Source organism: Urocitellus parryii, chromosome 6 (genome assembly GCF_045843805.1).
Source record: "Urocitellus parryii isolate mUroPar1 chromosome 6, mUroPar1.hap1, whole genome shotgun sequence".
NCBI lineage: Eukaryota > Metazoa > Chordata > Mammalia > Rodentia > Sciuridae > Urocitellus > Urocitellus parryii.
In genome coordinates this window covers 44,381,168-44,392,339 of record NC_135536.1, presented here as the reverse complement: position 1 = coordinate 44,392,339, position 11,172 = coordinate 44,381,168, and positions in this window count along the sequence as shown.

Genomic DNA, 11,172 nt, shown 5'->3' with positions numbered 1-11,172 from the left:
TAATAAATTTTTACTAAAAGGAAAAATGGTATACATCATTAGAACTTTTTATCGGAAGTATTAGGCAAAGACATCATCAATTACTCACCCTTCCCTGTGCTCAATTTATAATGTCCTACATGAGATGAATATTCACCAGCTTTGAGCAGCCCACTACTGTTGCTTTAGAACATAACTATTTTTGAACAAGTTCCTCAATTTGGACATTTTTTTTTTTCTGGGTTCTAAACTGTGAATGTATGATCTCTGGGTATAATTCATCCATGTTCCGAGTTAGAGGCAGCAATGAATAATGTTTTCATTATCTGTAAATTAAATTAAATTCACACTATTGAGGAGTCAAAGTATCTGTTTACTAGAATAAATATCCTTTATCCTTCATTTAAATGTTTTTAAGCTGGGCGCAGTGGCATATACCTGAAATCCCAATGGCTTTGAAGGCTCAGACAGGATGATTGCAAGTTCAAGGCCAGCTTTAGCAACTTAGTGAGGCCTTAAGCAACTTAGTGAGAGCCTGTCTGAAAATAAGTAAGTAAGTAAGTAAGTAAGTAAGTAAATAAATAAATAAATAAATAAATAAAGGGTTCGGGATGTGGCTCAGTGGTAGAACACCCCTCGGTTCAATCCCTGGTACCCCCCTCCAAAAAAAAAAAAGAATTAAAAAATGATGAACAACTTTGTGTCAATAAATTGGAAAACTTAAAAGAAACAAATTCACAGAAAAAATTACCAGTCATATCAGATTAATAAGATTAGAGAATGGTATCTACTGCAAATTCACTTAAGAATTTTCAGGCGAAAACCAAAAAGGGAAACTCTCTACGATCCTCCCCAAATTGTTTGAATATGTCCTGTCCAGAAAAGGGAGGACTGACTGAATTCTCAAGTTTCGTGCTAAGTTCTAATGATAGACTGAAAGTCAATTTAAATATTATCTGAGGTGGGAGTGAGAGAGAAAGGACAAAGCATCAGCACTCAGGTCAAGCATGGGAGGCCAGACAAGTCATGGAATTACTATAAAGGTCACACTGAGAGAATACCCCCACTGCTCCTTTTCATTATTTTGTGCAATCTCGGAAATTCAAAAGTCTTGAATTTAGAGTTGAACTCTTCCTAATTTGATCAAAACTGGAAGAATATCGACTTTGCAGGTTTATCTGCCATTTCCTGTTGCAGTAAGCATACACAGTATTATGAACTTCTTCTTCATGTAACTGCGTTTCTACTACTTCTTCCCAATCAACAACAACAAATAATTAATAAGTAGATGAAATTGTGCAAGAACATGGGCTTTGAATTCAGTGGAACCAGGATTCAAATATACCATGTATTTTGTACAGTGGTATAAGATTTAGTAATTATTAGAATTACTAAGCCCAGTACAGAAAGCATGTATGTAGGTGCTCTGTAATAAGTCTAGGCCCAGCTCCTTCAGAATATTGGTGGAGATAGCATGTTTCTAAATGGATCTAACTCATATTGATGAAAATGCTTCTCCTAGGGTCTGGCTTGGGAAGCTCTAAATATCACATATTTAATAATCCTATTGTTTAAACAAAAAGGTTCAGATTAAAGAACTTTTTTATTTTTGGTTTACCACATTTCCCAGGAAGCTTGTTAATGTTTTAATCTGTTAGTATGAAAGATAACATCCTTTTTAAGTGGCTCTGGAAAAAGACAAAAGAAGACACAGGGGCATCAGTTAAGTGGCTGGCTGCCAACCCCAAGCTGCTCTCCTGGTGTTGTATTTGTGTGTTGAACTATATGGAAAGCTACTTCTGTGGATTGGCCTGCCTTTAAAAAATGAATTCCCCCAGTGGGAAATGTATTTACAGCATAAACAACTTCTAATAAATAGTTCATATTTGGCAAATTCTTCTTTGGGTACATAATGATATCAAACTAATTTTGGACTCTAGGAATTGTTAGTTCTTATAACTCTCAACATGGGAGTTTTCCTAAACTCTGGGACCTAACTTATTACTGAGTTCTGAAGTCACCTGCTGAGGAGAACTGCAACTATCATTAGTTGATTATAAACAATGCTAAAAATATAGAGAGACAATGTCAGGGATCATCATATATAGTAAGGGGAAGTATTTTTTGGAAAACTTTTGTGTCTATGTTATATGTGAGTGCGTATGTGTGTATACACACAGGCATGGTGTCAAAAGTACTCCTTACTCTGGGTCTTGATCAAAATGAGAATAAAAGCAGCTCCATGTTAGCTGAGAAAAAGGTTTCCCAGTATGTGGGCCAGGGGGTCTAATTCTAATGGTTCTAAAATATGAGATCCCACAACAAATGCTTCACACACATAGCCCTTTTACAGTAGGCAGTTGCCAGAGCTCAAGTTTGTATGTCAATTTTGGGGGCTCAGAGTATATCATATAAGACTTATTAAACCAGTCCACTAAAGTCTTCTTTCTTTTTGTATTCATTTATTTTTTTGTTCTTTTTTAGTTATGCATAACAGTAGAATGTGACTTGATATATCATACATACATGGAGTATTACTTCCCATTCTTGGGGTTGTACATGATATGAAGTTAAACACTGGTCATGTATTCATGTGTGAACTTAGAAAAGTTGTCTGATTCATTCTACTGTCTTTCACATTCCCATTCCCCCTCTATTCCCCCATTCTCCCCTCTCGGATCCAGTGAACCTCCACTCCTCCCCTCCCCACATCCCCACCTATAGGGAATCAGCATCTGTATATCAGAGAGAACATTCAGCCTTTGGTTTTTTGGAATTGGCTTATTTCACTTAGCATGATAGCTATCCATTCACCAGAAAATGCCACAATTTCATTCTTCTTTCAGGCTAATTGTTGAGAGCCACAGCCAAAGGGGCCCCAGCAAACTTCCAGCTGCCAGCAAACTTCCAGCTGCCGGCTGATGATTGGCTCACAGTGACCCCAGCAACATCTAGCTGATTGGCTCCTCTGCGGTGATGTTCATTGGGCTGTTTCCCTGCCCTTCAAGCTGCCAGCTGATGATTGGCTCACAGTGGCCCCAGCAACATCTAGCTGATTGGCTCCTCTGCAGTCATGTTCATTGGGCTGTTTCCCTGCCCTTCAGACTGCCAGCTGATGATTGGCTCACAGTGGCCCCAGCAACATCTAGCTGATTGGCTCCTCTGCGGTCATGTTCATTGGGCTGTTTCCCTGCCCTTCAGACTACGGAACTGCTCATTAGGGGACTTCTTTGGCTCCGCCCACGCGACCTAGCCAATCGGCCTCAAGAGCAGGAGGATTGGGGGAGGTGGTTGTTGGTGTGTGGAGAGGCTTGTGGAAGCCGGTGGTGGCAGTTGGGCTCTGAGGGTTTTTCCTGAGGAGCTGTTTTGTTTGGCGTTTGTAGTTTTAAAAATAAAGTTTGTTTCTTTTGACAAGTGGCTCCTGAATTGTGCCCAGCCAGACTGCGGCAGCTAATAATATTCCATTGTATATATGTACCACATTTTCTTTGTCCATTCATCTACTGAAGGGCATCTAGGTTGGTTCCACAGCTTAGCTATCATGAATTGAGCTGCTATGAACATTGATGTGGCTGCATCACTATAGTATGCTGATTTTAAGTTCTTTGGGTATATGCTGAGGAGTGGGATAACTGGGTCAAATGGTGTTTCCATTCCAAGATTTCTGAGGAATTTCTATACTGCTTTCCAGAGTGGTTGTGCCAATTTGCAGTCCTACCAGCAATGTATGAATGTACCTTTCCCTCACATCCTTGCCAAGAGCTATTGTTGATTGTCTTTTTGATAAGTGCCATTCTGACTAGAAGTGAGAAATCTCAATGTAGTCTGAATTTGCACTTCTGTAATTGCTAGAAATGTTGAACATTTTTTCATAAATTTGTTGATTGATCATATTTCTTTTGTGAAGTGTCTGTTAAGTTCCTTTGCCCATTTATTAATTGGCTTATTTTTTGAAGTTTTTTGAGTTCTTTATATATCCTAGAGATTAATGCTGTATCTGAGGTGCAGGTGACAAATATTTTCTCCCATTCTGTTGATTCTCATTTCATGTTATTGTTTCCTTTGCTGTGAAGAAGCTTTTTAGATTGGCTCGGGCTATAGCTCAGTGGTAGAGCACCTGCCTTGAACATGTGAGGCACTGGGTTCAATCCTCAGCACCACATAAAAATAAATATATTGTGTCCATCTACAATTAAAATTTTTTTTTAAAAGAAGCTTTCTAGAGTGAAGTCAAGGACTGGCCATAGAGATGTCTTGCTGGATGCTGGGCCATCCCATTCTGGAAAATTGTAATGGGATTATAAAATAGTGATCTAAAGTCAAATTTATTCTACTAATATATTTTTAGCTTGGACACTATGTTAAGAAATTTTGATGTAAACATTAATAGTTTTTCAAAGACTAAAGATTCCACACACACACACACACACACACACACACACACACACAAAGAAGCTTTTTAGTTTGATAAAATCCCATTTATTGATTCTTGATTTTATTTCTCGAGCTTTAGGAGTCTTCTTGTTAAGGTCCTAAGCTGACATAATGGAGAATTTGGCCTACTTTTTCTTCTAGTAGGTGCAGAGTCTCTGGTCTAATGCCTAGGTCCTTGATCCACTTTGAAATGAGTTTTGTGCAAGGTGAGAGATAAGGGTTCAATTTCATTCTGCTATGTATGGATTTCTAGTCTTCCTAGCACCATTTGTTGCAGAGGCTATCTTTTCTCCAATGTATGTTTATGGTACCTTTGTCTAGTATGGAATAACTTTATTTATGTGGGTTTGTCTTCATGTCTTCTATTCTGTACCATTGATCTTCACATGTATTTTGGTACCAATACCATGCCATTTTTGTTACTATAGCTCTGTGATCTGTAGTATAATTTAAGATCTGGAATTGTGATGCCTTTTGTTTCACTTTTCTTGCTAAGGATTTTTTTTTTTTTTTTTTTTTTTTTGCTATTCTGGGCATCTTATTTTTCCAAATGAATTTCATGACTGCTTTTTCCATTTCTATGAAGAATGTCATTGGAATTTTAATAGGAATTGCATTAAATCTGTATAAGTACTTTTGGTAGTATGACTATTTTGACAATATTAGTTCTGCCTACCCAAGAATATGGGAGACTCTTTCCATCTTCTAAGGTCTTCTTAAATTTCTTTCCCACTAAAGTCTCTTTAACCTCTAATGTACTCTCAGAGAAATACTAAACACCCCAAGAACCACACATAAAAATACACTATATGGACAATGCAATAATTTTCCATTTATAAAGTAAGAGGCTCAATAACCTCATGATGACTTTAGTTAAAACAGTCACATCTCACGCTAAGCCTCAGGCTAACATCATTCTAAATGGAGAAAAATTGAAGGCATTCCCTCTAAAAACTGGAACAAAATATGGATGCCATCTTTCAACACTTCTATTCAACTCAGTTCTTGAAACACTGGCCAGAACAATTAGATGAAAGAGTGATATGTATAGAAAAAGAAGAACTTAAATTAGCACTATTTGCTGACAATGATTCTATACATAGAAGACCCAGAAAACTCCACCAGAAAACTTCTAGAACTAGTAAATGAATTCAGCAAAGTAGCAGGATATAAAATAAACACCCATAAATCAAAGGCATTTCTGTATATCAGTGACAAAGCCTCTGAGAAGGAAATGAGGAAAACTACCCCATTCACAATAACCCTCCCCAAAATAAGATACTTTGGAATCAATGAAAGAGGTGAAAGGTCTATACAATAAAAACAACAGAATCCTAAAGAGAGAAATTAAAGAAGACCTTAGAAGATGGAAAGATCTTTTGACAATATTAGTTCTTGGATAGGCAGAATTAACATTATCAAAATGACCATACTACCAAAAGCACTTTATAGACTTAATGCAATTTGGATAAAAATCCCAATGACATTCCTCATAGAAATAGCAAAAGCAATCATAAAATTCATCTGGAAAAATAAGGAGACCCAGAATAGCTAAAGCAATCCTTAGCAGGAAGAGTGAAGCAGGTGGCATCACTATAACAGACTTCAAACTATACTACAGAACAATAGTAACAAAAACAGCATGGTATTGGCACCAAAACAGACTGGTAGACCAATGGTACAGAATAGAGGACACAGAGGCTAATCCACAAAATTACAATTATCTTATATTAGACAAAGGTGCCAAAAACATACACTGGAGAAAAGATAGCATCGTCAACAAATGGTGCTGGAAAAACTGGAAATCCATATGCAACAAAATTAAATTAAACCCATATCTTTTCCCATGCACAAAATTTAATTCAAAATGGATCAAGGACCTAGGAATTAAACCAGAGACTCTGTGTCTAACAGAAGAAAAAGTAGGCCCTAATCTTCATCATGTAGGATTAGGCCCCAACTCCTATAGTGCAAGAATTAAAATCAAGAATCAATAAATGCGATGAAATCAAAATAAAGTTTTTTCTCAGCAAAAGAAACAATCTGTGAGGTGAACAGAAAGCCTACATCCTGAGAGCAAATCTTTATCCCTCACACATCAGATAGAGCACTAATCTCTGTGGTGTATAAAGAACAAAAAGCTAAGCACTGAAAAAACAACCCAATCAACAAATGGGCCAAGAACCTGAAGAGGATATACAATCAATCAACAAATATATGAAAAAATGCTCATCATCTCTAGCAATCAAGAAAAATGCAAATCAAAACTACTCTAAGATATCATCTCACTCCAGTCAGAATGGCAACTATTATGAAGACAAACAATAAGTGTTGGTGAGGATGTGGGGAAAAAGGCACACTCATACATTGCTGGTGGGACTGCAAATTGGTGTAGCCAATACAGAAAGCAGTATGGAGATTCCTTGGAAATCTGGGAATGGAACCTCCATTTGACCCAGCTACCCCTCTCCTCAGACTATACCCATAGGATTTAAAAACAGCATACTACTTCTTTGATATAAGGGGGAGCGACTCAAAACAGAGCAGGGAGGAAGAGCATGAGAAGAAGATTACCATCAAACAGGGACAAGGGGTGGGAGGGAATGGGAGATAAGGGGAATTGCACGGAAGATGGAAGGAGACCCGCATTGTCATACAAAAATACATATAAGAGGATGTGAGGCGAAGGGGAGAAAAAAAAAGAGAGAGAAATGAGTTATGGTAGATGGGGTAGAGAGAGGGGGAGGGGAGGGGGGATAGGAAGGGCAGCAGAATACAACAGACACATGGCAGTATGTATAAACGTGGCTGTATAACCAATGTGATCCTGCAATCTGTACAATGGGAATAATAAGAATTCATACCCCATTTGAAACAAATGTATGATATATGATATGTCAAGATCAATGTAATGTTTTGAGCAACTAATAAATTTCTGATGTTTAAAAAATATATAAATAATTCTAAACTGTGAATTAGTTGTAAAGAAGTCAAATAAAGATTTAATTTCTTTGGTGATGAGAAAAAAGAAACAGCATACTACAGGGACACAGCCACATCAATGTTTATAGCAGCACAATTCACAATAGCTAAACTGTGGAACCAACCTAGATGCCCTTCAGTGGATGAATGGATTAAAAATGTGGTATATATACACAATGGAATATTACTCAGCAATAAAAGAGAATAAAATCTTGGCAGTTGCAGGTAAATGGATGGCACTGGAGAAGATAATGCTAAGTGAAGGTAGCAAATCCCCCCCAAAACAAATGCTTTCTCTGATATAAGGAGGCTGACTCATAGTAGGGTAGGGAGGGGGAACATGGGAGGAATAGATGAATTCTAGACAGGGAAGAGGGGAGGGAGGGAAAGGGAGGAGGCAGGGGATTAGCAAGGATGGTGGAATATGATGGACATCATTATCCAAAGTACATGTATGAAGACATGAATTGGATGTCAACCTACTTTATATACAGAGATATGAAAAACTGTGGTCTTGATATGTAATAAGAATTGTAGTGCAAAAAAAGTACATGTATAAAGACATGGATTGGCGTGAACATACTTTATATACAGAGATATGAAAAATTGTGCTCTATATGTGTAATAACAATTGTAATGCATTCCGCTGTCCTGTATTTAAAATAATAAAATCAATTAAAAAAATGAAAAAAAAAAAAACCCAGTCACATCTCTGGACTCAGATGACTCTGGAGTGAAATAAGAAGGATATTTAAGGATTCTTCTCACTCCATACATGATGTTTTCAAAATCACTTTTTACTATTTAGCCTTTCTCATCACAATAGAAGAGGGAGTGTGGGTAGAGGGACAAAAACAGACTATTGCATTAGCTGTGAGCCACTTCCTACATCCACTCTCATTAATTAGTTCTCTTTACTTTTTGCTCTCCCAGAAAAATCTTGAGCTTTCTTATGACCAAGATAAAATATATTTCTGACTCAAAAAAACATTTAGTCATAATATTTTAAAATACATTTGGATATTAATACTTTTAAATTTTATGTTATTTGACTAGTTATTCTAGACTGATAAAATTAAAATTAAAGTGCCAGGTATCAAGATTTGAAATGTTCTGTTAGCAAGAAATTGGTAAGGCTAGAAAGGAAAGATAAAATCAAAGATGATTAAGAAATATCTGCCAAGTCTTTAGTCTGGCTGGTGTTTCCTATTAGAAGGCAGATGGTTGTAGAGAGAGAGAATGCCTTGTGGTTTACTTAAGATTGATGAGAATTTCCTATGAAGTCCACTCCTAAAATAAAGCTGAGATAAAGCTGCAGTCCATTTTTTGTTTATTCCCCCACAGAGCCTCAATTATAAAATGAGTTTAGATATTATTTTCCTTTTCCATCATCTTGTCATAAGGGACCTTCCTATACAACCCATGTTAGTTTGGACCTCTGGGAAGCAGACACCAAGATGGAGTTGGAGATACAAGATATTTATTGGGAGTAATCCTGTGAAAGATACAGAAGTAATGTAAGTAGGCAGGGAAAATCTGTAAGGCCATTAATTCCTGCATAGTGTGAATCATGATATAACCAGTAGATTCCCATGGTCATGGACCCACACCTATACCTCTTTTACTGAATGCTATAATATGTGAGAATTCATGCCTATTGATGGACCAGGTACTTTGTAAGTGTCTCCAGTCAGTGGTAGTTTTCCTGAGGTTCTGGGGATAGAAAAAGGCAAACTCGTACTTGAAACTGATATTCGTTCTTCTAAGAATGAACTGCTTATCTTTCCAGGGCAGAGTGGGCCAAAGCTAATCAAAATGTCAGAAAGTGATTGGTCTCCACAAGGAACAGTACCATATTGGAAGGCTCATTAGAAATTCAGAATAGTTGAATTAGCCTGAATCAGTAGTCAGATCAGCCTTGTTAAGTGAAAGTTCATCTCTGCTCTAGTGACCACTCTACTCATGAGTTCATCATGCCACCAAGGTGCCTGATGACAAAGCCTAGCTAATGTCAACTGAGTCATCTGATCTATTTGGTCAGTGCCTTGTTTGTGACTGATACTTTTCTGGTGGGCATTATTAAATTAAAAAAAAAGTCATGCTTCCTGTTCATTCCTATAAGCCCCTTCCAGAGATCTCCTTATCTCTGATTTTTTAGTCTTTTTCTCTTCCAGGCCCTCACCAGCCAGCCAGGCTATTCATTACAACAGGTAAGTCAAGAAAATGTTCACCTAATTCTACATAAAGTAGTGATCAGGACAACTACTCATAGTTAGATCCATTGGAAATTTTCTCCCTCAACACTGTCTTTTGAGATCAACCCAGGGACTGTTTTGAATGCTTTTATTGATAATAAACCAGGTACAGTCACAAAAGAAATAGCAGAGGCTCAGGAAGACAAAGTTCATTCTATTCACAGGTTCTAGAGACAGAAGACAGAATATCCCACACAGATATGATTTTGTTCCCTGGGGGGCATTTGGAGGTTTGGATCCATTTTTTAAATTTCTGACTGGAGAAGAGATACTGCTATTGGTATTAACTTGGGTAGAGGCTTAGGACGACGCTAAACATCCCATCCTTCAATGCACAAGATGTCCCCTTACATGAAGAAATATCTGGTTACAAATGCTAATAGTGCGAAGATTGAGAAACCTGCTGCAGAATGTGTTGCCTTCAAAGTCTGAAGAGGCCTACATACCAGATGCTGTGCAGTACAAGACAAAAGATGCAGCATATTTTAAATGATTTGTTCTTAGGTGCTTACAAATTTAGGAGGTAATTTAAAATTTAGAATTGCTCTATCTTTTTCTGAATTGAACCTTTTATTATGATTAATTGTTCTCTATCTCTACATCTGGCTCTGTGTAATAGTATGGCAACACCAGCTATTAACATTTATATTTGATCTTTTAAGTGCTTTTGTTTACCTATTGACATAACCAACATTTCCTTATTCTGTGATTTGTCAAAATTAAGAAAACTTAATTTTCCTCATAATACTTTGCTAAATACAAGTGTTTAAAATGTTTGCATTTCTATTTGAATGAGATTGCCCTATAATTATATGCTTGTTGAACTTTCTTATCAAGATTATGCTAGTTTCATAAAATCAGTTTCCTTAGTTTGCTGAGAACTTACTCTAGAAGATCTATCTCTATTATCCTTTCCTTAAAATTCAATAAATCCTTACAAATAACTGAATATCAATATATTTGAAAGTTTGAAAAAAACCTTTTCCTCCCAAAGCACAATCTAACTTTTTGATAAACCTTTCTCTTTTATTCTCTGTATTTTTAGTTCTTGAGGTTTTATTCTATTTTCTTTTTTTTTTTGTGATGCTGAGGGTTGAACCCAGGGCACCTTGTAATGCTAACCATGACTCTACCACTAAGCTAAACTTTCAGCCCCATTTCATTCTATTTCCTTCTGATGGGTCTTTCAGACCCATGAATTCTATCTTTAGCTGTGACTAATCAGTTATAAACCCAACCAATGAGTTTAATATAGATTTTTAAGTTGAATGGCAAATGCATAAAAACTGTACATATACACGGGGTACCATGTGATGTTTCTATATACATATATATACATTGTTATGTTTAAAACATTTATAATTTTAACAGTTAAAATATTTTCTTCTAGCTTTTTGAAATAAACAGTAAAATATTGTTATCTATAGTCACTCTACTGTGCAATAGTACACCATTACTTCTTTAAAAAATAATCTTAAGTTATAGATGGACACAATACCTTTATTTATTTATCTTTATGTGG